The 26726-nt window shown below is 40.6% G+C and overlaps 1 long non-coding RNA gene across 1 annotated transcript; it reads left to right on the forward strand.

Annotated features, from left to right (window-relative positions):
* Window positions 1-12832: 12832 nt before the first annotated feature.
* LOC310765237 lies at window positions 12833-20441 on the forward strand. The gene is made up of 2 exons (XR_014549506.1): window positions 12833-13224; window positions 19545-20441. It is a non-coding gene; the product is annotated as an uncharacterized lncRNA (long non-coding RNA).
* The last annotated feature ends 6285 nt before the right edge of the window (window positions 20442-26726 follow it).

The following is a 26726-nucleotide window of genomic DNA, read 5'->3' on the forward strand; positions in this document are numbered from 1 at the left end:
AAATGTGAAGGTGAATGATATGTTTAAATTGAAATGTACTATGTAAAAATTAATTCAAAAATATTTATATAAAAAAGAAGTAACACTATCAAGATCAGGGGTCAGCTATCTTCCCCTGCCACTGAGGATTCCCTCAGGGTAAACTATCAGAGGGCAGAGTCAGAGAAAAGTCCTCTGGTTTAATTGATCTGGAATAAAGATCACGCTGTTTGGATTTCCACCTTAAATTAGAATTCCCAGTCCTGTGCAGATCTACTCAGAAGCAAAGCACTGCTAGACCATATCTGGGGCAGGTCAGGGAGAATCTATGCTAAAATAACTTACGAAAAGGTTTGTTGGGTGAAATTGGCAAGCAGGGGAAGAGGTAAGCACAAGAATCCACAAATTTGAGTTATCCTTGGTGGTTAAAATTGTGGGACTGCAGGTGGCTTCTGAAGCCCAGCATGAGGTCAAGGATGAGCACTACCTTCCTCTTCCTGAGAGAAATTAGAGCAGCCCCAAAACCCAGCTCCTGGCTTTGGAAGTGTGTCTGAAGTCCAGCATGTCTGACCTGAATTCTCCTCCCTTCAAAACTCAGAAGGAGGGCAAGAGGTTAATCATTCTCCCTATCAAGCTGAGCTTTGGAGATACCCCCAGAGGGGACACCAGTGTTCACCATAGAGAGCAAAGTACCGGTAAGTTAATTTGTTGGCTGGTTAGAACATCCCTGCCCATCTTTCCTAAAGATCCACTTCTCCTACTCACAAGAGGATTTAAAGAGAAACATTTATTTTGGAATCTCTGTTTTGTTTTGTATCATATAGTTCTATATGTAATCTCTTTGAACAAAATGTGAATTAAGTAAATGTATATAGGATTGGACTGTTAGTGTTTCACTTCGAGAGCAGAGGGCTGCAACACAAGTACAGTGGTACCTTGGGTTAAGTACTTAATTTGTTCCGGAGGTCTGTCCTTAACCTGAAACTGTTCTTAACCTAAAGCACCACTTTAGCTAATGGGGCCTTCTGCTACCGCCGGGCCACCGGACCACGATTTCTGTTCTCATCCTGAAGCAAAGTTCTTAACCCGAGGTACTATTTCTAGGTTAGTGGAGTCTGTAACCTGAGGCATATGTAACCTGAAGCATATGTAACCCGAGGTACCACTGTAGTTTGAAATTCCTTACCAATTTGGGTTCATTCTTCATTTGCAGCTGTGTTACTTTGCCATGAATAAATATAGCTGCTCTTTGCTCAGATATGTGCTGTTGTTCAAGGCAGCTTTACCAAACAAGTCGGGGCAATCCAGAGCTGAATGACGCTCAAAGCAGAGCATTCCCAAAGGCATGCCTTTAACTGGCATTGGATAAGTCAGCATGTGTCTTCATGTCCTCAGAAAGGAAAGGGCTTGGTTTATTCACAGTTGTGTTCCAAATTGCAGGTAGACAGCCAAGTGTAAAGCCGCAGCAGAACATATTATAGGGCACAAATATACAGAAAGATTTGCGTGGATGAAAGGACAGGAAATCAAGTGAGTGAACTGCTGGTATCAGGTTTTATGCAGAATGAAGAAAGAGTAAATATTCCAAGCAGGAAGTGATGTGATGGCAGGGGGCTTGAATATAATGCCACTTAGGGTCCTAGAATATCCATTCAGCTGGGGCGCCAGAGGAGCAGCATTTGCCATGTGGCATGGATGTGACTGATCCTGGGGGACTGCCAACTTCTGGCACAACTGGAGGAGGGAAGCTCACCTGGTGCTACCCACCTCTAGCCATGCTAGACCCTCCTTTCTTTGCAGGCCTGACCTGCAAGGCCAATTGGGGCAGGGGCAGGAGCACCCATGCCATATTTACTGACTGTTGAGGGATTTTCCACCCACCCACCCAGTGTGTTTGGAGCCCACTCAGTGGGGGAATGCGCCCATGAACCTTGAAGTAGTTTACTCACTCACTGTATTTGGGACTACGGATGAATTTTCTCCTGCAAGCAAATTAGGCAGCTTGCAGGTTTTCACCTATCTCAGGGATGTCCAACAGGCAGATCGTGATCCACTGGTAGATCATGGGGTGTCCATGGTAGATCGTGGAATCCCCCCAACCCCAACCCCCCCAAAAAGCTTCAACAACTTTGATTTGAGGAGAGTAGATCTCAATCTCTTGAAGGTTGGGCATGTCTGACCTGACCTATCTCATAGCAACTGTCACAACTTTGGTGGATAAGGCATTTGGCTGGATACTTAGTCATGGGGATTCACTGTTAAAGGGGTCCAGGAGGGGTGATTCTGTCTGGGAGCCCACATATACCAATGGGCCAATACACCTCTCCCAATGGCAGCCTATGCTGGGTCGTGGCACCCGGTTCATGTTGGGCGTGACTCCTCAGGACAAGGTCGACCCCATTGGGTTCCTGTCAGGCAGCATGTGGGCTGCCTGGTGCTGGATGCATGCCCAATGCATGCCCAATGACTAATTCAACCCAATGCCAATCTCCTGTGTTCATTTTTTTCATCCTCCCTGCACTAGCTAGGGACATCAGGCACCTGTGGTGGAAATCAGCTTAATTTTTTAGTATTCTTTTAGTCAAAGTAGCAAAGAAATAATAATAAATAGCATTGCTGCCTCAGTGCAAGATACTTTTGTTTTACCTTCATACATAATAAACATTTGTTGTGCAAGTTTTTGCATATATTGTAAAGATGGCAAAGGATGGCTGAAATATATGCAATGTTGCACAACTGGTATTACACTCATATTTCTTTAAGATTATGATTTCTACAGAAACCAACCAAGCACTTTCAGATTATGGTTTGTCCAAAAAGCAAACAGTTTGTTTAATTCTCATTGTTTTTCGTCAAATCCGCTCACAATGAGGCAAATGCATTTATGTATTTAAAAGATTGCTATCCCACCACTCCACCTAAATAGTCCAAAATCATGTTAATATTCCAAAAATAACATCTAAGCAGATTTCTACGTGGCTAGGAACTTCACATGCCATAAATTTAGAGATAGCTAATTTCACTAAGCTTTCTCTTCTCAATGCTTAAAATGTTTATCATGATTAATCTGAGGGAAAACTTGCTCTGCATTAGTTTGTTATTTTGCTATGGGGCAAATTCTAGTGGTTTACAAGACGAGCAAACTTTGCAATTTCTTGAGTGCCTCGGGTGATAAGGAGGTGTATTCTACCATGATTCAATTACTATGTGTGATGCATAGAGATGGGTTTTACATGTTGAATCTGCTGGCAAGATATTAAAGGCATTGAAAGGAGAACCAAACAAACCTGGCCAGTGAGGTCTGCTGCAAGTTACTGTTACTTTTTCAAAATCAGTTACTATCAGTGCTTTTGTATGTGTCAGCTATAAATGCGCTCTTTCCCCACCCTCTCTCTGTGTGTTTGCTGTGATTAGCATTAGCCTGATATGATATTCCATCACCACCCCATATGGCAACTTCTTACACCCCTTCTTTAAAGGGTGCTAAAGAGTTTTCAAGGGGGGAAGTGCCAAGGGAAAGAAAATGTCTCTATTGCTGAGGCAAACAAGCCAATGCTCCCTCATTCTCCTCAAACCGCACATAGTTGACCTGGGGCAGAATGTGAAATCGGATTGACATTCAGATGTGAATGGTATCATTCCACACAACACTTATTTCCATTGGATGTGCATACAAATACGCAGAGCTGCCCCAACTAGTCACACAAAACAAGTTTTGCCATGCAATCTACAACTAACCTGAAACCTGTCTGCAGAGAAAGATTTCTTAGAAAAAGAAGGCCACTTCGCAGAATTTTCTCTGAATATGTGTGCGTGTGTGTAAGTCATCCTAAATATCCCAGAGTGACGCTAATTCCACGGCATTGCAAAATGGTGGTCAGGCTGCCAACACACACAGCAGCAGCAGCAGCAAAATCTTGCTCTGAAAGAAAGCTGCGCTACTGCCACTGCTAATGGTGAGCTCCACCTCTAAGAAAGGGTCTGGAAAACAAGCCTTATGAGCAGGGGGCAGCAAACTTTTTCAGCAGGGGGCTGGTCCACTGTCCCTCAGACCTTGTGGGGGGCTGGACTATATTTTTTGGGGGGAAATGAACGAAATCCTATGCCCCACAAATAACCCAGAGATGCATTTTAAATAAAAGGGCACATTCTACTCATGTAAAAACACACTGATTCCTGGACCATCCGCAGGCCAGATTGAGAAGGCGATTGGGCCAGATCTGGCCCCCAGGCCTTAGTTTGCCTAGCCATGCTTATGAGGAACAGTTGAGGGAGTGGGAGGGGGGGAAGGAGACTGAGAGGAGATATGATATCTAAAGGGCTGTCACATGGAAGATGGAGCAAGTTGGGACCCAAACCAATGGCTTCAAATTACAAAAAAGGAGATTCTGACTAAACATCAGGAGTAACTTTCTGATGGCAAGAGCTGTTCCACAGTGGAACAAACTCCTGCGGGAGATTGTGGACTCTCTTCCCTTGGAGGTTTTTAAGCAGAGGTTGGATGGTCATCTGTCTTGGGTGCTTTAGCTGACCCTCAGGATCCCTTCCAACTCTACAATTCTATGATTATATCATTATCTGCCCAATTCTATCATTATCTGCCCAATTTTCCCTGTTTTGGAATGATGGCAACAGAACAGCTACATTTTCCTTCAGTCATTTGCCCTCTAACACCATGATGTCCTCATTTTTACTATGTCATTCCTTTTTTATAATATTTTTTATTAAATTTCTATTTTATAAGATTTAAATACATCCTTGTTGTACTCTTTACGTATTTGCTCATACGAGCTTATCGACTTCCCTCCCTCCCACCTCATGGTTTTCATAATTCATTTTTACATCATAGCATTTGTGCATCTTCCAATTTGTGTTTTACTCCTTCCAATTATCACAATTTTTTTAATAAATATAAAAAGGTAATAATCATTAACATTACAAGTCTTCTTACAGCAACCCTGCTAGTGTTGTTAATTGCATACAATTGTCCTTCAGGTAGGTAATGTACAAATTTACTCCAGTCTTTTTGAACAGCTTGATCACACTGGTTTCAGATTTTCCCGGTGAGTTTTACCAGTTCTGCATAATCCATCATTTTCATCTGCCACTCATCTATCACTGGTTTTTCTTGTTGCTTCCATTTGGGAGCTAAAAGAGTTCTTGCTGCCGTTGTTGCATACATAAACAGTTTTTGGTCTCTCTTCGGAATCTCTTCATCTACTATACCCAACAAAAATGCTTCTGTGTTTTTTTAACAAAGGTATTTTTGTACATTATCTTTCACTCATTATATATCATTTCCCAATAAGCTTTTACCTTACTACAATTCCGCCATTTGTGATAGAAATTTCCCTCCTTTTCTTTACATTTCCAACATTCCTTGTTTCTTGTATTATACATTTTACCTAATTTAGATTCCTAACTATCTCAACTCAGGGATGAAACATGTGATATACAGTAAATAAATCATTTGGCTTATTCTCAGTAGAAATGTTTTATTGTGTTTTAATATTCTGTTGGAAGCCGCCAGGAGTGGCTGGGGAGGCCTGGCCAGATGGGCGGAGTATAAGTAATAAATTATTGTTATTATTATTATTATTACAAAGGGATGCTTCTTTCCTTTCCCACAGTCTAGTGGTATTGTCATCCAGAACACACTTTTGCAAAAGGTGCCAAATTCCCATTGTAGTTTGAAAAGTGTGCCTTGGAAAGTGCTAGTTTCCAAGTAGTGGAGAAAGGTGTGTTATGCTGATGAAATCCTGCACATTTCATCATGGGAGACAATAGGTTCTCAAGGAACCTGTTGTTTCCCATGATGAAATGTGCAGGATTTCAAAGAAGCAATAGCCAGAATACAGTTAGACTTCGTTTCCTAACAGCTGAATAATCACCTTATGTCACCATTACAGAGTCCCACATCCATCACAGTGCCACATGGGCAGGGCAAGGCCTGCAGACTAAAGCTTTATTTTTAGGCCTTGGAAGAAACATAGGAATTATTCTGTCCTTCTGTGTTCACCCTCAAGGCTATTTCAGTTGTTAGGGTGGATGATTCATCTAGCAAGCGTCTTTTTTATCCTAAAGATATTCAAACGCTAATCGATTCTGTCCTTTCCCAGGCCTTCTAGATTACTTCATACTCCACAGCTCTTTCACAATGATTTTCTCATAAGAGATGACAATGCAGGTTACTTAGTTTGCAGATTTGTAACTGAGATGCAGATATTTGTTGTTCAGGTGCCTGTGCAGTTATAGATCATGACATACCCCTCAACTGCCCCAGGAAAGCTGGAACCTCCCATTTTCTCACACAAGCGTACAGTGGCCATTGTGGATGCCATAATCTTACACTTTGATTTTGCCCAGGAGCACAGGCCAGAAGAAACACAGCCTGGTTTTTGGCCTCGTCTTGGAGGGGATATCAAGATAGTTATGGAATGGCTACACAAAAAGAGCCTCCTTCTGTCACGTTATTGGTGTGTATCCAGTTCTGGTCCCAAAGCAGGTGAGCTGTGGCAGCATCAAGGATCATTGACAGTGAGCAACTTGCTTCAACAAGGATTGGAAATGAACTGAGGTTTCTGGAGCCCCAGCTTCCAGTACAACAGTGATACCACCCTTTCCACTTTCTCAGATTTTTAGAGACCTTCTGTTAGTTATCAATTTAGGGTCTATTATGGGCCAAAGATCCAGAGAACCAGTTTAGTTTGTCATCTAGCCTGCTCAAGAGAACAGAAACATTTGCACACTGTTTGGTGATAGTTTGACTGGCCTAAGAAAGGTATTGCCCTAATAACACATAATATTTTTGTGTGGTATATATTCTAGCATTAGCAATCAACTGCTCTGTGATTGTCATGGAATATCTGTGGCAGAGAAAGGAACTCTCAGATTACTGTCTGGATTGTTGTACTTCTTTCTCCAATTTAAAAGGTACTCGGGTAATTGCTATTCCCTCATTCAATAAAAGCTATTCTGGGGGACTCTGACATATTCAGTAGCTGGGAATGAGCACTCCAGCTTCCCCACCCCCACTGGAATCTACTGCATACTGGACATGCAAAAAAGTAAAGAAAAGAATTTAAGAGGTCTGCTGGATCAGGCGAATGGCCTTAAAAGTCCAGTGTCCTATTCTCACTGCCTATGCAAAGCCCAAAAGCAGAAACAGGATTTAAAATTGAAAGAATGAGAATGGTGATGGGGTAAGGTGTTAGATACTGACATGCCTTGTCTCACTGCTTGGCAATCTAGGCTCCTCACTCCCCACACAAGACCATACCTTTTGCACACCTGGCATACCAAATAGCTTGTAGGAACCCATTTCCTCATGGAGATTAAGATTTCTGGATCTGGGCCACTGTGCAAAATTTTAAGTGGGTGAATCACAGGAACTGTGGATGGGAGGGGTAAGATCTGAAAGTAAATCACGTCCTTCCATATATACAAGCGGCAAGGTTTGATATTAGGCTTAGAAGTTTCTAAAATAGTAAAGTCAACACCACATAATCCTGTTGAGTCGTGTGCTGTTTGGTTGGGAAGTTTACAGTTCCTTGGTCTGTAGGGTTCTATCCTTGTGTTTAATTTTTTAAATGGTGAGATTGAATGTTAGATTATTTCATTTGTTGCTCATTACAGGATGGAACACGATTTTGTTGGCAACAAGAAAAAAAACTGCCAACTTTGGGGAAAATCTTGAAAGTAATAGTCTAAATGATTACATGATTATAGCTCCGAGAGTAGTTGCAATCACTCAGGTGGCTGCTGCATGGCATCTAAGCAATGTGGCATCTGAATTTCTAGGTATGCCTGAGGATTTCTGTGATTCGACTATCTTTTCTAGGAGATAGACAGCATGGGTGGGTAAAGAAAGGATGCAGCAGTGTTTTTATAATCATGTCCTTAAAATCCCATTTGAGAAACCTGAAATCATGCATCTTTTGAATTTATTTATTTTATTGTATAAAATATGCCTTAAAAATAAAACAAAAGTCAAAGAGGAAACATAACCTTCACAGCAAAAACCTGCTGGAATTATACACACACAGAGACACACCACAAGCAGCAAAAGGCAGCCAGCTAATAGGCCATCTAGGCTTCATGGGGCAAAATGTTCCACTGTACTGATGCAGTCACTCTCACCCATGTCATTTCATACAGGCCTCTCTTAGCAGTGGAAACACAGAGAAACATTCAGTTAGAATTTCAGTTAGGCGCATAGGAGCCAACTCCTAGGAGCCAAGGGGTTTTTGCTCCCCCCTAAAATAAAATAATAAATAATGTCCCCTCAGTTGATGGGCGTTGCCATTTAAATGGTGTGCACGTACAACATAATATGGTCAATTATTCAGGTCAGGGCTTACCTCCCCCCCACCCCCAATGTTTTGTTCAAGTTGGCACCTCTGGTTAGGCAGTTCCTCCTTCAGAAGTGGTGGGATAAGTTAAACATGCCAACATATATTGTCAGACATATCAGTACATATCAGTCTCGGTTCAGGTCAAATCTTGGTAAGGAGGCCAACAAATGTATCTGAACAGGCCCTTCTTGTTGCAAATTGACACTAGAAAGAAGTTCCAGGGCTAAGCTACCAATAAAGCTTTGTCTCAAATTGAGCTGTGTACAAACTTCCCACCAAACTAAATCAATTAGACTCTAATTATTGGAGCCTACGATTATAACCCCCTTTCTGCCTCTGCATGTGTGTTTCCTCCATGCAATGTGGATCTTTTGCATTGCATTATTATCATTTCACTCTGCATGTAAGGAGATCTACTCTTAAAATGCAGTTGTAGCTTCATGGTTGTTGTTGTTGTTTAGTCGTTTAGTTGTGTCCAACTCTTTGTGACCCCATGGACCAGAGCTCGCCAGGCACTCCTGTCTTCCACTGCCTCCTGCAGTTTGGTTAAAATCATGTTAGTAGCTTCGAGAACACTGTCCCACCATCTCGTCCTCTGTCGTCCCCTTCTCCTCGTGCCCTCAATCTTTCCCAGCATCAGGGTCTTTTCCAGGGAGTCTTCTCTTCATGGTAGTGCATCTCTATCTGTGTGTATGGGAGGGGGGGGGGGGACTCATAGTAAAAATAAGCTAAAATCTTCCTCTGTGTATGAGGACCAGAAATGTTGGTAAGAATCTTTAAATAATTAAACATGACCATCCTGGCTTATCTTTAATTAATGAAGAAGTAAAATCCAAGCACCTTTAGGGCCCTAGGATATTGTTCTACAATTATATTACAACCCATCCTTAATTGTTTCACTTGAAAATTATTTATCTTCCTTCCTTCGGAGAATCCCTTCTGAGACCCTTAACACAGTCACCACAACTACTAGCTCTATAGGCTCTATTACCCTGGAGGTGTTTGGGGACTGCCTGGTACATTTAGTTTAACAATTAAAGCAGCCGGCACTGTCTTTCTGAATGAAATCTATATTGCTGTTCAGTTGCTCTGTTTTTTTATGAGGCGCAAACCTCAGAAAATTGGCTTGTGGTTGATTCTATGCAGATGAGAACCAAAAAATCCCACCTCGCCTACGATTATTGAAAAAGGATGCTAATCAAAGGGAACCTCTAATTGCTGCTCTTAAAGCAAATGGCTAGAATTCGATGAATCACAAGCTCTGTTTGCAACCCCTAACAACCGGACTTGGCAGTCAGCAGAATGGAGAGCAATGTTTCAAATTTTCCAACTTTCAGCAAGTAATAAACTGCATGTCTCTTGGGGCCTTTCAGGCAACCTGGTAGATTCTTCCACAATTGGCCTTTCTATCAGCATTGGTGAGCTATAAACTGATCCTATGATGTGTCACCACCACCAGTATGCTTTTACTAACCCAGAGGGCTGTGTTGAAATAAGTCCACGTCATGCACAGAGGCAGGTGGTATAAAAGATGCAAGCTTCAACTTGCCATTTAGCTTCCAGTGGTGGGATTAGATTATTCACAGCACTTTTCAGGGATATGTAATTCACAAGTTTTTGAGGCAATTTGCTTTTATGTGACCCAGGCAAATTAATTTAGCACACACGTCACAAGTTATAATCTATAGAATGCAGAACATTGGGGGACAGTGTTGAGTTTCTGCAATACTTTTGGCAAATTTCACCCTTTTAGAAAAATCAGCTAATTTGAACCAATCCTTGGAAATGTATTTTTAGCAATCCAAAATGCAGATGTTTTGTTCAGCCTTAAATTAAACACATATTCTGTGCACTGTGGCTTGAAACACAGTGAATCTATTTTCAAACCACATCCACCCCACTTTGTGCATGTTTCTAGAAACTGCTTTAGGATGACACAAACCCACAGAGCACATTCCTAATAAATAGCATTATTCTGTCTAGAATCAACAGCAAAAATGCAACATGCATATAAATCAACATATAGTACAATGAAAATGGGCAGTCTGTGGCTAAATGTAGATTTCAGAGCTTGATCCTTTTGGATAGGATTCTTTTTCTTGTATGAATATGATACATTCCTTGCTGTAGGGAAGTAGCAAAGTGTCACAGTTATATTTTAATAATTGTGTGGCACTGAAAACCTGCGGCAGCCACCCAAGTAACATATATATTCTTTTGCTAGAAGTAAGATTACAATGGCAATGGAATGGAACCGGATACTTCCTCACTCCTGAATAGGCAGCTCCTTCAGAAGACAGTTTTTCACCTGTCATGAATAAATTCAAGGCCTGGTTTGGGGGATGAAAAGCCTTCATACAATTACTCTCCAGCTGTTTGTTGTCTGGATTTACAGTGGACAATTCCAAGAGATGTTGTGGCCCTGAGCTTTCCTATATTGCGTGTGATCCTGCAAACCAGCAGCCAAAGTAAATAACTTGATTTCATTTATTGGACAAATGTAGAGGTCAAAACCAACAAAGCTTCAGGACCACACAAGCATATTTTCCCCAAAGGTGAACTGTGAAATGTGCTTGGGAGAGATGGATCAGTAAGAACATTTCTTGATTGACATCCTTCTATAAGCAAGTATCGTATACTGTGCAATAATAATTTAATGACATCTGGGTAATTTAATTCTTCACAGCTTCAGTGAGCTTGAGGTTCAGTTTTTAGCAGGATGGCTTTGCTATCTACATCCCCTGTATTTCATCTGTGTTGGCTGTTGTAATACTAATAAGTATAGACTGAACATCTAATATTTGACCTTTATCTTGAGCTAGATGGTTGAGAAGTCCAACCGAAGCCAATAGGTAGATTAACATATATTTTGGGTTTATTGCAATTTAGGATGTAAGAAGGCATTTCATTGCAATCAGCACTGTTTCCATTCCACCACAGTTCAGCTTCAGCTAAAGCCTACATTGTTTGTCCCGCTATGCACTATGGCCAAAGCTTACATGCGTAATAATGCCTTTAATTACATAATCAATTTCAATGCATTTCTATGGAATGGAAATGTCAAAATTAATACAGGAAAAATGCAATTATTTTCATAATGTTTGCAGACTAAAAAAAACAAACTATGAAAGCAAATACTGCTCATTCACTTGCATGATTTCCATTCCTGACCTCAGATGACCATGAGAATTGCAGAAATTTCCGCTTCTGTTTCTGTTAATCTCTAATTCAATGTAGCAGTCATTTCTATGGGACTCTAAGAATTTGGCCAAGAAAACAATTTTGTACTCAGTTCTGGAATGTGGGATTAGCAGGACAAAAATGTCTACAGTCCAATCCAATACGTGTCTTTTCAGTGTTAAACCCCATTGATTTCAATGAGGCCCACCCATTACATAGACATAAGCTAGGGATTCATTACAATTGAGGGGTTCCCCGCTCCCAATGTCTCTCTACAACAGTATAGGTTTTGGGGGCGGAGGAAGTAGAGGGACCCTTAATTCATAAGACCAACCAATGATTCCTTCCAGTTTTAGCTAAATCATGCCCCTGCCCATTATCCTTTTAAAAACAGCAGCTAAGGGAGCCATGATAAAAGGTAGAGTGGCTGAGCCCACTCTGCCACTCTGTTATTCAAGCACTGCTCTGTAAGTTAATCACTTGTCTCATTTTGTCTTCATGTAATGTTATATTTAGACTCCTTTGTAGGTTTATATGATAGTAATGTAAACCAGCAGAGCCAACATGTGGCCTTGAGATGCTCTTGAACTCCAAATTCCATAGGCCTCAGCCACCATGACCAATGGTTGGTCAAAAATGGTCAGAATTGTACTCCATTGTGGTGCAGTGGTTAAGAGTGTCAGACTAGGACCTCAGACACCAGGTTTCAAATCACCACATGGCCAAGAAGCTCACTGGGTGACTGGGTGCCAGTCACTGCCTCAGTCTAACCTACCTCACAGCATTGTTGTGAGTATAAAAATGCGGGGTGGGGGAGGGAGAGACCACGTATACCACCTTGAGCTCCTTGGAAAAGAAGGTGGTATATAAATGTGTTAAATAAAAATAATAATAGTCCTACAGCATCTGAAAGGCACCACCTTTGTGTTCATGGGTCCAAGAAATCCTGTCACAAAAGAAGGAGTAAACGTGTTGCAGATAAATGCGAGAGAAATCCTCACTAACACCGCAATTTCCTCTCTAATAGCAAAATCTCAGACTGAAAAAAGACCCCCCGCTTCACTGGAGACAGTCAGCTTGCATTTGCAGGCTCTCAAAAGGATCCCCTTCAAGAGCCACTTTTCTGCGGGTTTGGCTTTACTTAAAAAAGGTATGGAGTGCAGAGGAAAAGTGAGGTTTGCTAACAGATATGCAAAGGTGCACTTATCCCTGGAGGGTGAGGTTCTGGGTGGGTGGAACCAGGTAGAGAGATTCCATTCCCTATTGGTTAAGTTATTTAGGTAACTGGAACCCTCCTGATGCATAAGACAAATAAAGACTCACACTGATGGACACCACCTTGAATGGGCAGACATTTAGTCCTATATCTGTGCTGCTTGTTGTATTGTTTTTAAAATACTTTTAACAAGAGTTTATTGCTTTCTTTTTCTTTTCTTTTTCAGTGCTCAACTGATTTCTCTTCTATTTTCCCTGCCTATCTGTATGAACAATATAACCTTGATTGAAATCTATTCTATTCTATTTTTATTTTACTTTTTTTAGAGCAACTTTTTTTTTAAAGCAAAGGGTAATTTATATTATATTTTCTCTTCCTTTTTCTTTCTCTTGATTCGGATTTTTTTGTTTGTTTGTTTGTTTGTTTTTGTAATGGCTTAAAGTAAAAGCCGAGATGCCCCAGGCCTGGAACTATTCAAAACTGATCAAAATACAGGTGAGTTACTATACAGTATGGTTATATTTGTTTGTTGTTGCTGCTGTTATCCTTTAATGTAAACATTTGCTGATAGTTAAGGAAAGGACAGAATAGGGAGTTATGTTACTGCAGAGACAGGACTGGAAAGGATATACTATGTCTCAAAGCCTGTATATACTTAATTGAAAGTAAGTAAAAAGGAGAGATGTATTTTCAAGTAAACATGTTGAAGCTGCAGAAAGTATAACAGGAAATGAGGTGCAGGAAGAAAAAGAATATGGAATGCAGAATGTCAAAACTGTTGCATTTTACCTTTAGGAATCTGTGCAGTCCCATTTTAATTAGCAGAGAAGAACATGCTTATTTATTTGTATATACACATTGCTTTATGGTGCTCATCTAGATGTACCCCAACAGCCAAATTCCAAATTTCATTGAAGGCAATGTATTGTGTCAAGCATCTGTGCATGTGTCCATTTTCTCCTTAATTTTCATTTTGGGTACACTCACAAAACCTTTACTGTAAAGAGACTTGGCCTGAATGACCCAGGATTTCACCCTTAAGAAAGATTTTCAACACATTCCATCTGTAGCTGGGATGGTGGCGGGAGGCAGGGAATTCCCCCCCCCCCCCTAAAATGCCCAAGATTCTCTGAAGAGATAATGGCTGTGAGAAAGTCAAAGCAATATGAACTACAGCAGTATCAACTGATCACCAGTCTTGTTAATATTCTCTCCTTAAAAAGACCCAAGGTCTTAAATCCATATTTATTTGTCTAGGATTATAAAGTACCTTGAATTTAAACAGGGATAAATTGCTGTTTTCATTGATGTTGAAAGGTAAGCAGAAAAAATAACTGGCAGAATGTCTTGATCAGTATGGGGAGATTCTCACCCCCACCCCCCGCTCTCTTCCCCCCAAGTGCTCATATGCTATTCCCACAGCATCATATAATGAAAAGGAAAGGAGAAAGACCTCCTCAAAACAGCTTTAAAGTTTTGGGGAATTGATCTTTCAGAAAGCTGCCTAAAACCAGCCAGTTCATTCAAGAATGGTTTGAATAACCACTCTGGGCTCTTCAAAGCCAGCCACATGAATCAGGTTAGAATCAAAGAATCATCGAGTTGTAGAGTTGGAAAGGACCCCTGAGGGTCATCTAGTCCAACCCCCTGGGGTGCAGGAATCTCAACTAAATAATACATGGCAGGTGGCCATCCAACCTCTGCTTAGAAATCTCCAAGGAAGGCAGTCCAATTTGTGCAGCAAGCACCGCAAACATAAAAAGGTAGAAAGATTTTCAAATGAAAAAGCTTGGCATTCCAATGACTTGGCTTGATGTATAATGCATGGACCCTTTCAAACATTCATTCCATTATATAAATGAATGGAGGGAGGTTGAGATTGCAGGTTGTAGGTTGAGGTTGTGGACTGCTAGCCCACCTCTGATATTCCCAAGATGCCCATGTTCATAGGAACCTAAACATGCATTGGTTTTCTAGACACACATACACCTAAGCATATGTTCATTTTCTATGCATGATGCATCAGCTGCAAAAATGGAGCGTATAGTTTACAAGTAGAATGCCTACACATGTTTGGGTATATGAATCATAGAACTGTAGAGTTGGAAGGGAGCCCACAGGTCTTCTAGTCCAACCCAGTGCAATGCAGGAATCTCAACTAAAGCATCCAAGACAGATGGCTTAAAATCCTCCAGTGAAGGAGAGTCCACCAATGTCAAACATCTCTGATAGGAGCATATGCTCTTGTGCAAATGGTGCCTTGAACACATAGCAGAGATTGGGGTCAGGTAGCAAACACGGCTTCACCCCTCCATACATTCATTTCTACAAGGAAATGGACAACCTTGTGGGGCTCATTTTAGGGGATGACACTGGAGAGGCCTCTCATCAGGAGAATATGTATCTGTAGCACTGATTTCAGACACATGGAAACAACTGAAAGTTCAGCACATGAAATATTGTCCTCTCTGAGCACAGAAGACAGCTTTTGGGAAGAAAGCTGTCTTCCTTTCTTTGAGCATATGGTAGCTCTGCCTAATAAATTAGGATATAGCTTGCATTAATGTGCCCAGGAAACATTGAAGATCATTCAGAGGACAGTTTTTAAGTTCACTCAGACCTTTCCGATAGAATTTGATTTGAAATTTGGATGCAAATGTATATAGTAATAGTTCTTTACCATCTCTTTTCAAAACTCTCTTGGAAACTAATGCAAGATTGTCTAAAACAGCTCTGATTAAGCTCTATCAAACAGGTATGGTTTAGTACACTTGTTTAATGATCCTGCAAAAAGGAATTTTGGATGTCAGCTCCTTCTGTGGAATGTGCTTCATCACATCGCCACAACACCTATCGTATTCTTGCAGCCATTATCACTTTGGTAACCTGCAGTTTGCTTATTAGGTAGTTATTGGCTGGGAGCATTACTAATGTCCTCAGCTTGGTTTCCATTCTATTCAAGTTTCATGCACCCTACAGGCTTGGCCTTGGAAAGGGTTAACACTTTGGGAAGGAAGCTGAGAGTTTGGGGGCTGATCTCACCCAAGACCCGTAGAAACATGCCTAATGAAAATGCATTACAAAGAAGTCAGGTTTGCAGGGAGGAATTTCAGCAGACAGGTTCCTTTTGTTCTTATGAAGTTCCCAAAAACCTCTAAACAAGTCTTAACATACCCAAGGGAGAGGACTTGCAAAAGCAGGTCTGTACATTAAAAGAAAAGCCTTCAAGCATTTTGAAGACCTGTATCAGCACTTCTGTGGTTTAGTAACTCAGGATTTAGAATCTTTGCTCGCTATCACAAGATCTCATTATCTCTGCAGGGGAATATTCACAACACAATCCGTTTATACCAAAGCTACTTTTCTAAACATTTTTGCAACTCAATCCTATCCACCTATACTCAGAATTATGCCTCACTAGGGATGTATTTCTAAGTAAATGCCAAACATTTATTTCTTAATGATTTAAAAATTTAGGAAGGAACTCTGTCAGTATAGGGCTTAAATTGGCTTCATAGATCTTGGACCCATTTATTAGACACTACAAGGAACATTATTTGGAAACATTTAAAAAGAACCCAATCCTATACACATGTACTTGGAAGTAAATGTGTATAGGATGTGAAAGAAAGATGATATTGATGCAATTTCTTGAGATTTAGGAAAAATGAACTCTGTCCTATGCTCCTATGTACACTTACTTAGGAGCAAGTCCCATTAAATTCAGTGAGGCTCACCTCTTAGAGAACCACTTTGAGGTTTGTTGTTTTTTACAATCAAATGGGCTATCATTTTTATGAAATTAAACAAATAAATATAGAGGACTGGACTGGACTGCTAAATCAATGATTGGGAATTATAAAATGTTAGTTAAGGTATTCTTAGATATAAGGTTTTCTTTCCTCCTATGTAAAGTGGAAATGATTATTTCTTTTCTCGTGGTGATTTTTCTGACATTTATTTTAACTCATTTTTTCATGCACTTTTTTGGTCCCACCCTTTCTTGTGCTTTTCTATTCTTTTATTTGTATTATTTGGAAAATCAATAAAGATGCACCTTTAAATGGAAGCTGCTATTCAACATCCGAGAGTGAATGTTAAATAAAAGTTTCCACAATTAAGTCAACAAGCTGTGAAATAAAGCAAGCTCGTCTTCCCACAAAGGATGAAAATGATGATTTGCTCTCTTTGAAATTCATTTGAATAGCGCCATTTTAAACTTCACTGTATGAATTACCCTTCTATGTCTGCGAAAACTTTGAATGTTCCCTTGTTCATGAATTTTCTTCCTTTGATTACTTTTCCCTGTAAATGTGGGGTCATACCCACATTTTCTTCTGTATTTCCACAGGGTGTAATAAAACAGCAGTTTTATCTCCAGTGGGTTCCTCAGGCACACCCACAAAACAAAACCAACCCCTGTCCTAGGTGTAACAAATTATCTACCACAATAGCAGATTGTGAAAACAATAAAGTAGGTGTTGCTTTCAGTCCATAACTATCCCAGTACTTCTGTCCATATCACTCTGTTTGCATAAGACTGTGGCCTGCCCTTTCTATTGCATTGTGTCACATGTCTATTACATTGTACACTGAATTCTTGTGTGACATTTTGGTAGCTTGTTGAAAGTATAGAAGTAACAGGATCCATTACATGCTAGACCCTTTAGGCAACTGATGTCCATGTGGACACTACCTATTGTGACTGAAAATGAGATACAGTAGTGTGAAAACATCAGCCACCTGAATTTACCCTAAGAGAGAAAAGATTCTAGGCAAGATTAGAAATAAACCATTAGGTTTTGCTGGGGGCTTGTTTATACTAAGTGTTATCTAACTATTTGCCTACAGATGTTCATCCATTTCAAAAGTCGGTATTTCTGAATTATTATAAATGTGAGGACAAATGCACAGATGTGAAGCATCTGATCCTCAAAACTAGACAAGTCCAACAAATGAATAATAACCGCAAGCTTTCCCAGAGATATTGTAATGATCTCTGCTGCAAAGATAGCATACGGATAATCCTTTAAGTGCTTCAGAATTTCTTGCCTGTTGATAGAGTTCATGACAAAAGGATAAATCTAAAGAGGATGAGGATACAGAGCAAAACAAATCCTCTTCAATGTCCCTGTGTGCTAAACAAAAAGATGATGTACTGGAGGAATAGTTTGAAATGGGGGGGGGGGGAGTATCCAAGCATAAAGTATATTAAGTAAACAATAAGATCATGGATGATACAAATCTTCCCCAACTTGCTGCCCTTCAGAAGCCTTGGGCAGAAATGTGCATCATCCATGATCATTGGCCAAGCTGATGGGAGTTTCCATCTAAAACATCTAGGGTATCAGGTTGAGGGGGGAGAGCTGTACAAATACTGCCTTTAATGTTGTTTCCAGTGTTAATTTTCACTCAACCTGTGTCTGCTACTGACTGTTTTTCTCATGACATGTTTGTTTGCCCCAGTCACCAAGGTACACAAAGAAAGTTCCATGGATTCTGTTGTCCTTCATTCCACCGGAGTCTGTCTCATAACAAATCAGATTTCAGTGGAGTGAAGCACAAGAGGCATGGAGTTGAATCAGCTGAGCATTCACATTGACGCCAGTGAGGAAGACTCTTTAGAGAAGAAAGAAACCTGGTTAGGTGAGCAGTCCCAGCAGAAACTGAGCATGCTGGGGGACGTGGCAATGAAAAGAAGAGTGGCATAGAGCATTTTAATTGCCTGTTTGCGCTTTGAATATATTTGGGGAAAACATTTTGAAAATCTACTGACATCCTGTGTATTATTATTTTTTAAAGTAGAGGTCTATAAAAGTTTGCAAGCTGCTTCCTTGAGACTTAAATACCTTATGCATTTTGTATTTGAACTTGTCTTCTTCTTGCAATTTGCATTCTGTGAGGGTTTTGTTTGCTTTTCAACTTCACTTTTCCAATTGGGAGGCAACCAAGCACCTTCATACACTTGACTTTCCTTGCTTCAGCACTCTCAACTTTCTGGCAAAACTCTCTTCAAATATGAGGGCCATTTATTTTGTAAAAAAGCAAATATAAATAAGCTTTACATTGGAGGGCATTTCAGATTTTTCAAGTGGCGCACAAGATGTATAATTTTTAAGGTGTCAGTGTAAATTTTGCAAAGGTTAATGCAGTTAAACATTTTCGACATACACAAATGTCACATCTCCCACTAATCATTCAGCAAATGTAATTGCCTTTTCATAGCTTTCAACTCCCTGAGACACAGAGTGGGAAAACAAGGACAGGCAAATTTCAAACAGCACCAAATAATGCCTTTGCACTGTCAGCATCCATTATTTGCCCTGAAAGATTTAGTGCTCAGTTCCAAAAATGTATAGGCCTGTATTCTTTTCTCCCACTTCCTTCCTAGTCTTAATTTTAGAGCAATTTTGAAAAAACTCAAAAGGCTGCAGCTTTGTGATATTCCTTAGAAACCCAGACCTCAGCAAGAATTCTGTCATTGCAGACGCCCACTTTCAGTTTAATGTGAAGATGTTGGCACTGTTTTATTGAACCCATTGTCACATTGCAGCAGTCCAGCCTCACATATATTTGTGACAACTAAGCAGAATTACCAATCCTGAACATCCCTCAAAGGCAGTACCTCTGCAGGACCCCGACCCTGCCTGCCCAATGATACGAAAGCTCAAAATTAAATAGTCAAAGTTCTCAACTGCTAAATAGAATTAGGCTAGAGATACACAGGACTTGGACACAGATGCTCAGTATGTACATCGGATCCCTGAAAGCCAAATTTGCCTACTCTAAAGTCAAGCTGGTTCTCACCCATCTAGGTGGGGAAAAGGAACTATAGTCTGTGGTGTATTTGATTCTACGATGAATTTCAATGGAGTACAGTTCCACACACATTAAATGGTTTGCAGAGGGAAGCTGCTCCTGAACTTCCAGTGGCAAAGCAGGTATACTGAGTCCTGATTACAGAGACACAATTCTCAGTTGCAGGTATATGTGTGTGTTCCTATTTGTGTGCGTTCATAGAGATAACATTTCCACAATGTGTTTGACATAGACCACCATATTAAACTTACTACAGTGAAATCAGTGGGGCTAACTTCTGAGTAATGTGTTTCAGGTTAGGGCATATACAGCTCAGTACTCATCTGAATGATCTGACATGAACTGCAATGTCACCTCACATCATGAAGCAATATTTATGTATTGATCTCTTTGAGTCCATAAAGCAACATCTGGCCCTAATTGTAATCAATGGGTGGTTTTAAAATGCTTGAAATTTCACTTGAAAAGAAGAAGAAATTGATTTGTCTCTGTGTTTCACATATTTACCATTTGTATTCTGGAAAGGTAAAAATCACTGACAATCTGCTTTCAGAAGAGATCTTCTTGAAGCCCATACATCCCTCAGCAACCTCCCCTGCCACTGATGATTTGGTATCATCTAAGCTCAAGTGCTTTATACCTTTGAAGACTTTACTTCTAGATACTCAAGAGTGGATGGCATAATGTTTGAGAATAGAAGTATCCTGAGAATAATGTAATCTATCACCCTTGTCATAGATTACAATCCACAAACAATTAAGCCACCATACTCAAGTCAGTCACCACAACACACTTCACTGTGCCTTACACTGTGCGGAAATTTTAAGCATTTATTTGTTTATTTTTAAATTTCTATACCGCTTAATATTTTTAATAAAAATAAAAATCTCAAAGTGGTTTACAGCATATTAAAGCAATAAAGCAATAGCTGGGCAATGTTCCTCCGGCCTCATGAGGAGCCTATTCAGTAGGGCTGGGTGAGTCTGGGCCTCGCCCCCTAGGCCAGGTGTAAAGGGCCTTGCAAGTAACCGGCCTTCATGCCCCACAGCAGAGGGGTGTTCCTCTAGCCTCAAGAGGAGCCTCTTCAGTAGGACTGTTGTGTGTGTCCCGCTCCCTAGGCCAGGTGGAAAGGGACTTGCAAGGAGCGGCCTTCATGCCACACAGCCAGGCAAAGGATATTCATATGAATATTCATATTCATGCATATGCAACTCCATTGAAGGTATATTTTTTGCCATTAGAATCCAAACACACACAGAGAGAATTTGCCTTGAATTATTACAAGCATTAAAAAATAAAACTTGAAGAGAAAATATTTGTCTGTTCAAAATGATAAATTGATATTTTGATTTGTGTTGAAGAGTAATATACCTACATGTTTTCCGGTTTTTAAAAATCTCATATATATATAATACTTTTTAAAAAATCACTCACTTTCTGTTTTAGTCCTTTCTAAAATCAGCAGTACCCTTTATGCCCTGTGGATTTTCATCATTTTAACAAAGGTAGCATTTCACATATGCATTATCTCCATGACACTTTTTTTTTTTTTTTTTTGCTATAAGGCATCACAAACAGGCTACTTAGGGTCTTACAAGGTTGCCCTTCGAACTGATTTCTAGCGAGGATTAATTATGGGTTTAATCAAAGCAACACTTTGACTTTTGATCCACCTTTTAGTGAAGCAAGATCTGAGAACCAGAGATAAGCACGTACATGACTATGGATAGCATAATAATTTGTATATAATTACTCTCTAGTAATCCTAATGTCAGAGCTCCGTTCTTCCCAGAAAGTGCCCAAGCAGTATCTAAAAAGAGTTGGGTGGAATATAAATATTAACCACAATTAAAAGGAAATTCCTCAAACCAGGTTATTATCATCAGAAAAGATGCACTCTTAGCCACTAACATTGTAAAACATGGTAAAAAAACCAAAGGCCTGCTATTGCTGCATGCGCGTGTCCACCAGCAGGAGGGGGGTGGGAGGGACACTCAATTCTGTTCACATTCAAGGGTGAATGTATCAAAGTTGCACTTTCTGAAACAATATGAGAACTGAAACACAGCCATCCTTCAAAATTTGCAACTATCTTAGTTTGCTATACAGTTCTCCAAAACAAATACATTAGGGGAAAGTGTGCCTAAAAACGAATATACTACTGAAAATAGCATAGAAAAGTGCATGGTATTATGTACAGTTGCGTTTATTAGGAGAAATGCACACTGCAATACTGAGGAATTATCATGTGAACATGTTCTTTTTAAACACACAAATTGCTGCAGAAATATGAAGAACTGGTTTTTAAGGTTGGAAAAACAAGGAACAGCATGAGTCGAAGCTGACAGGTCCTTCCATTCTTAGCGAAGAGATCCTGACTTCCGTATTGTTACTCTGTATGGCTGGGACTGAGCTGCATTACTGCTCACCTTTGCCCAAACAGTCCTATTCCTTACACCCAGCTACTACCATGGCATCCCACAGGCCTAAGTAGATCACAAACCCAGTAGTCCCTTTGCTGTTCTGTTTACAGTGGTACCTCAGGTTACATACGCTTCAGGTTACATACACTTCAGGTTACAGACTCTGCTAACCCAGAAATAGTGCTTCAGGTTAAGAACTTTGCTTCAGGATGGGAACAGAAATAGTGCTCCGGCAGCGCGGCAGCAGCAGGAGGCCCCATTAGCTAAAGTGGTGCTTCAGGTTTAACCTGAACAGTTTCAGGTTAAGTACGGACCTCCGGAACGAATTAAGTACTTAACCTGAGGTACCACTGTATCTGTTTGCATGCTTCAAGTGGGCCAGCATAGATGCCCTTAAACAGACCATCCAAATTCTCACTTCTTATTGGTTGCATATATGCACAGTCACAAACACACACACACACATGTGCCCTGCCTCCCCTCACCTCCACAAAGATGGCTCCACAGTACCTTCTCTGGGGCTCAAAGGGAAGGAGTAGGATTGCAGTCACTTTATCTACTGCCCCATGGAGTCTTAAGGTATCTGCTATTCAGAAAATAGGAGAGCTCTTTCTTGGATGGAGTTATTTTCTTAACCTCTGTGTAGATATTGCTTAGGTCACAGGTGACTAACCTCCGGTCCACCAGATGTTACTGAACTTCAGCTCCCATCAGCCCCAGACAAAATGGCCAACGGTCAAAGATGTAATAAATTTAAAAAATTAAAAATTGTCCAGCATCACTGTAGAGACCAACTAAGTTTGTTCTGGGTATAAGCTTTTGTGTGCATGCACACTTCTTCAGATACTGCGCCAGACCAACACGGCTACCTACCTGAAGGTCAAAGATGTAGTCCAACAACATCTGGAGGTTTTCCGCAGGTTAGCCATCTCTGATTTAGAGCCAGACTAGATGAGACACCATCCACACAAGTAACAATTACATGAATAGCCTTTAAAATGTCAGTAGAAGACACTGGGCAGGGGGGAGATGGAATCCAGATCCAGCCCCTGTGCCTGCTATTTGCATTGGAAGATCTGCTCATGTCCATTCTTCCAAGGCAAATAGCAGATGCAAGGGGTCAGATTCAGATTAAGACTGAAGGGTCTTATCAAATTTGGCCCCTAAGAAAATATGCAGATTATTCCTGGGAGATCATATATGTTTCTGTAGAATAATTCACACTAATAAGCTACTTTCAGGAAGGTGACATGGGCAGCCTAGGGAGGGTTAGACCCAATGAAATTGAGAGCAAAACATGTATGTTTCACTGTGATTCAGAAGGAAGATGAGGAATTTCAGACATTTGAATTCAGTCGTTTGCCTTTGAGCTATTTATGCATATTGGTATTTCCATCCAGAACAGGGAGGGAATGAGACAAGGTGGTGGTGAGGTCCCTCCTTTGGTAAGGAATGCACACACTGGCAATTGCAGCTTAACCAGTGATACTTCATTTGTTTTCATTAAGGCAATAGCAAACATTAGAATTACAGAAACTGAAATCTGACACCAGTCCTAACTGCTGTTGTTTAGTGCTATTCAGAAGTCTCCAGTGCTAAACAAAATTTGTCACTACAGCATAAGGGGGACTTGATACTAGTAACTGGCGGAGCTCACGTGTCTTTTTTTGAAAGCTTGACAACTGCTAGCATTCTTAGATCTAACTTCACAGAGTGAGCATTACCCATACAAACAGAAGCATGACAGACTTTTGAAAAGACAGAATCCTTTCACAGAAGGTCACACAGTGTCAGGATTAGGGATTACACAAGAAATTGTGACTTTATTCATGTTGCCCTTTCATCTATTTTAAGTGCTTTTGATTTATCAGAACAGAGAATCATTATAGTTGAGCTCTTACTAACTACTACTCTTCCTTCCGCAGTTATAATTGCTGATAAGGATGATTATGATAAAGATTACAATGCAGCATTGTTCTTCAGCCATTAGATCCTGTGTATGTGCATGTGTAGACCACTTGTGCAAGCCAAGTTAATGTCAAGGAATGGATCTGATCTAGTCATACTTCATTTTGTGCAGGGGTAGTCTCTAGGTGTTGTGGACTATAGCTCCATCATTCCTAACCAATGATGATTGGGGCTGATGGGAGTTGTAGTCCATATCTGGAAGGCATCATGTTGACTACCTCTGCTTTAGCATATGCTGATATTCTCTTCATTGAAATGAGCAGAGAAACCCTAATTGGTGCTGCTTCACCATCACAGCATCAATGCCTGTCAACAAACTTCTAACAGTGTGGCAAGCATTCATTATAAGTGACTTGACACATTGCTGACATATAATATTACAATGCAGCACACAAAAGAGAGTAGATTGAAAGAGCAGTGTGCAGTGGGAGATGTGGTGGACAATGGTCAGGTCATTTCTAACCATGTCTGGGTCACCTTGCCTTCTTGATCATCTCTCAACCAATGGGCCCTTGATTACACTAGTGACAAGTCCCAGGGTTTGAACATTCTGCTACTGAACGCCAAATCAGTTAAAGAAAGAAAGAAAGAAAATCTGCCCTCAATATACTAATAAAATATTCATCCCATGACTACTTTGAAAATGAAACCCACAGTTGCTATGGTGACCTCAGATTAGAATGCCTAATCCTAGGCAAGAACCGAAGAATGGGGGCAACTTTAGGAGGCATCAGGGACCAAATGAAATGAGATCAGGGCCACAGGCTGCTCACCTGATTCTTCAACCTCCAGAATTTGAATGTTCTGCCCCAAGAGAATAATGGATCCAATGGTTTTCTGATGGCCCAGAAAAGGTATCAGAAGCATATCACCCCATTGCTGAAACAACTGCATTGGCTCCCTATTTCTATCTGGGCCCAATTCAAAGTGCTAATTATGACCTACAAAGCCATAGCTGAACTTTACACAACTAGGTTTCGATGGGAGGGGTTGTAGCTCAGTGGTAAAAAAGGTAAAGGTAAAGGACCACTGAATGGCTAAGTCCAGTCAAATGCGACTATGGGGTGCGGTGCTCATTTCACTTCAGGCCGAGGGAGCCTGCGTTTGTCCACAAACAGTATTTTGAGTCATGTGGCCAGCATGACTAAACTGCTTCTGGTGCAACAGGACACCATGATGGGTGCCAGAGCACACGGAAACGCAATTTACCTTCCTACCACAGCGGTACCTATTTATCTACTTGCATTGGCATGCTTTCAAACTGCTAGGTTGGCAAGAGCTGGGACAGAGCAACAATATCTCACCCCATCGAACGGATTTGAACTGCCAACCTTCTGATCAGCCAGCCCAAGAGGCTCAGTGGTTTAGACCACAGCGCCACCCTCTCCCCTTTACCAGTTCTGTTGTAAAGCATCTGCCTTGCATGCAAAAGTTTCAAAGTTCAATCCCTGGCATCTCCAGGAAGAGCTGGAAGAGACTCCTGCCTGAAACTCTGGGGTGCTGCATCCAGTCACTGTAAACAGCATTGCGTTAAATGGAGCAATAGTCTGACTTGTTATATGGCAGCTCCCTTCATTCTGTATCTGACAGACAATTTTCTCCAATGTTGAGACTTCCAATTTATTTAAATCATATGCAAAAGCTCTTTTGGCCCTCAAATTTGCTACTCATGAAGGAGAGAAGGCATTCTATTTCAACACCAATGGTAAGGTAAGCTGGGAAGACATGAAGAATAGAATTTCAAGGTCCATGAGTAATTATCATTAAATTAATCCACATATGTATTCCCAAATGCCATGTACTTTCAAATGACACTTTGTTGATGCTGATCTTCTGAGCAGTTTTGAGTCCTTTCACTAGAAACAGATATACAAATGATATGCAGTACTTATGGCAAGTGATGTGTGTCATAGAATAATTAATGGAAGAAAGTGAACAATTGTATAGAGAGGTCAACCCCAGACAGTCTCAAGGGAACAACATCAGGCTTTAATGTCAGTGATACAGTTCGCCTTCTTCTAAATTATAATTCCTAAAACTCTTCTCAGATCTGTTCTGTGTTACTCCTACAAATGCTCAGATCACATTCATTTGCCCACGATGAACTGATTAGAGCTCCTTTGATTTAAAAACTTAAATAAAATGTTACATTATGCTTGGCATTTCGCTTTATGCAGTGCTCCCAAGCAAGCTAGGATGAAAGGCCCCTTAGAAATGTGGGTTTGATTGACAGACTGATTGAATTAATTGCAGACATTCTCTTAATTATACACTTAATTACTGACACTATGTGTCAAAAGATTATGTGGCAGCACCTGCAGGAGACCCTTTGCAGCTCCCATCAAGGCCAGCTGTGCCAAATTTCGAGGAAACACAGTGCATTGCCTGCAGCTTATATAAAAGGGGGAAATCATATTATTTTAATAATATACAATTAGAGTTCACCGTTGCCATCCCCCAAATATGCACAATCTCCACTCTCTTTGCAGGGACAGGATCTATCACATCAAGAACAGAGAAAACACAAAGGGTGCTAATTATAGCTCCATGTGATGAGGCTTTTCTCTGGATGATTCTTAAGTAATTTAGACTGGAAGAGGAGAAAGAAACAACCAAGGCTGATACAAGATGTAGCAAAGTAGTTGCTAGATAAATGACTGTTGTTGGCCAGCCTGTACAACAAACTTTCTCTGGAATGCTATGTTTGAAGAATATTTTGAGTTTAACTGGCATGGGCAGAGGCATAGCTGTCAACTTTTCCCTTTTCTTGCGAGGAATCCTATTCGG

This window comes from Podarcis filfolensis, assembly GCF_964270895.1.
Source record: "Podarcis filfolensis genome assembly, chromosome: 6".
Taxonomy (NCBI): Eukaryota; Metazoa; Chordata; class Lepidosauria; order Squamata; family Lacertidae; genus Podarcis; species Podarcis filfolensis.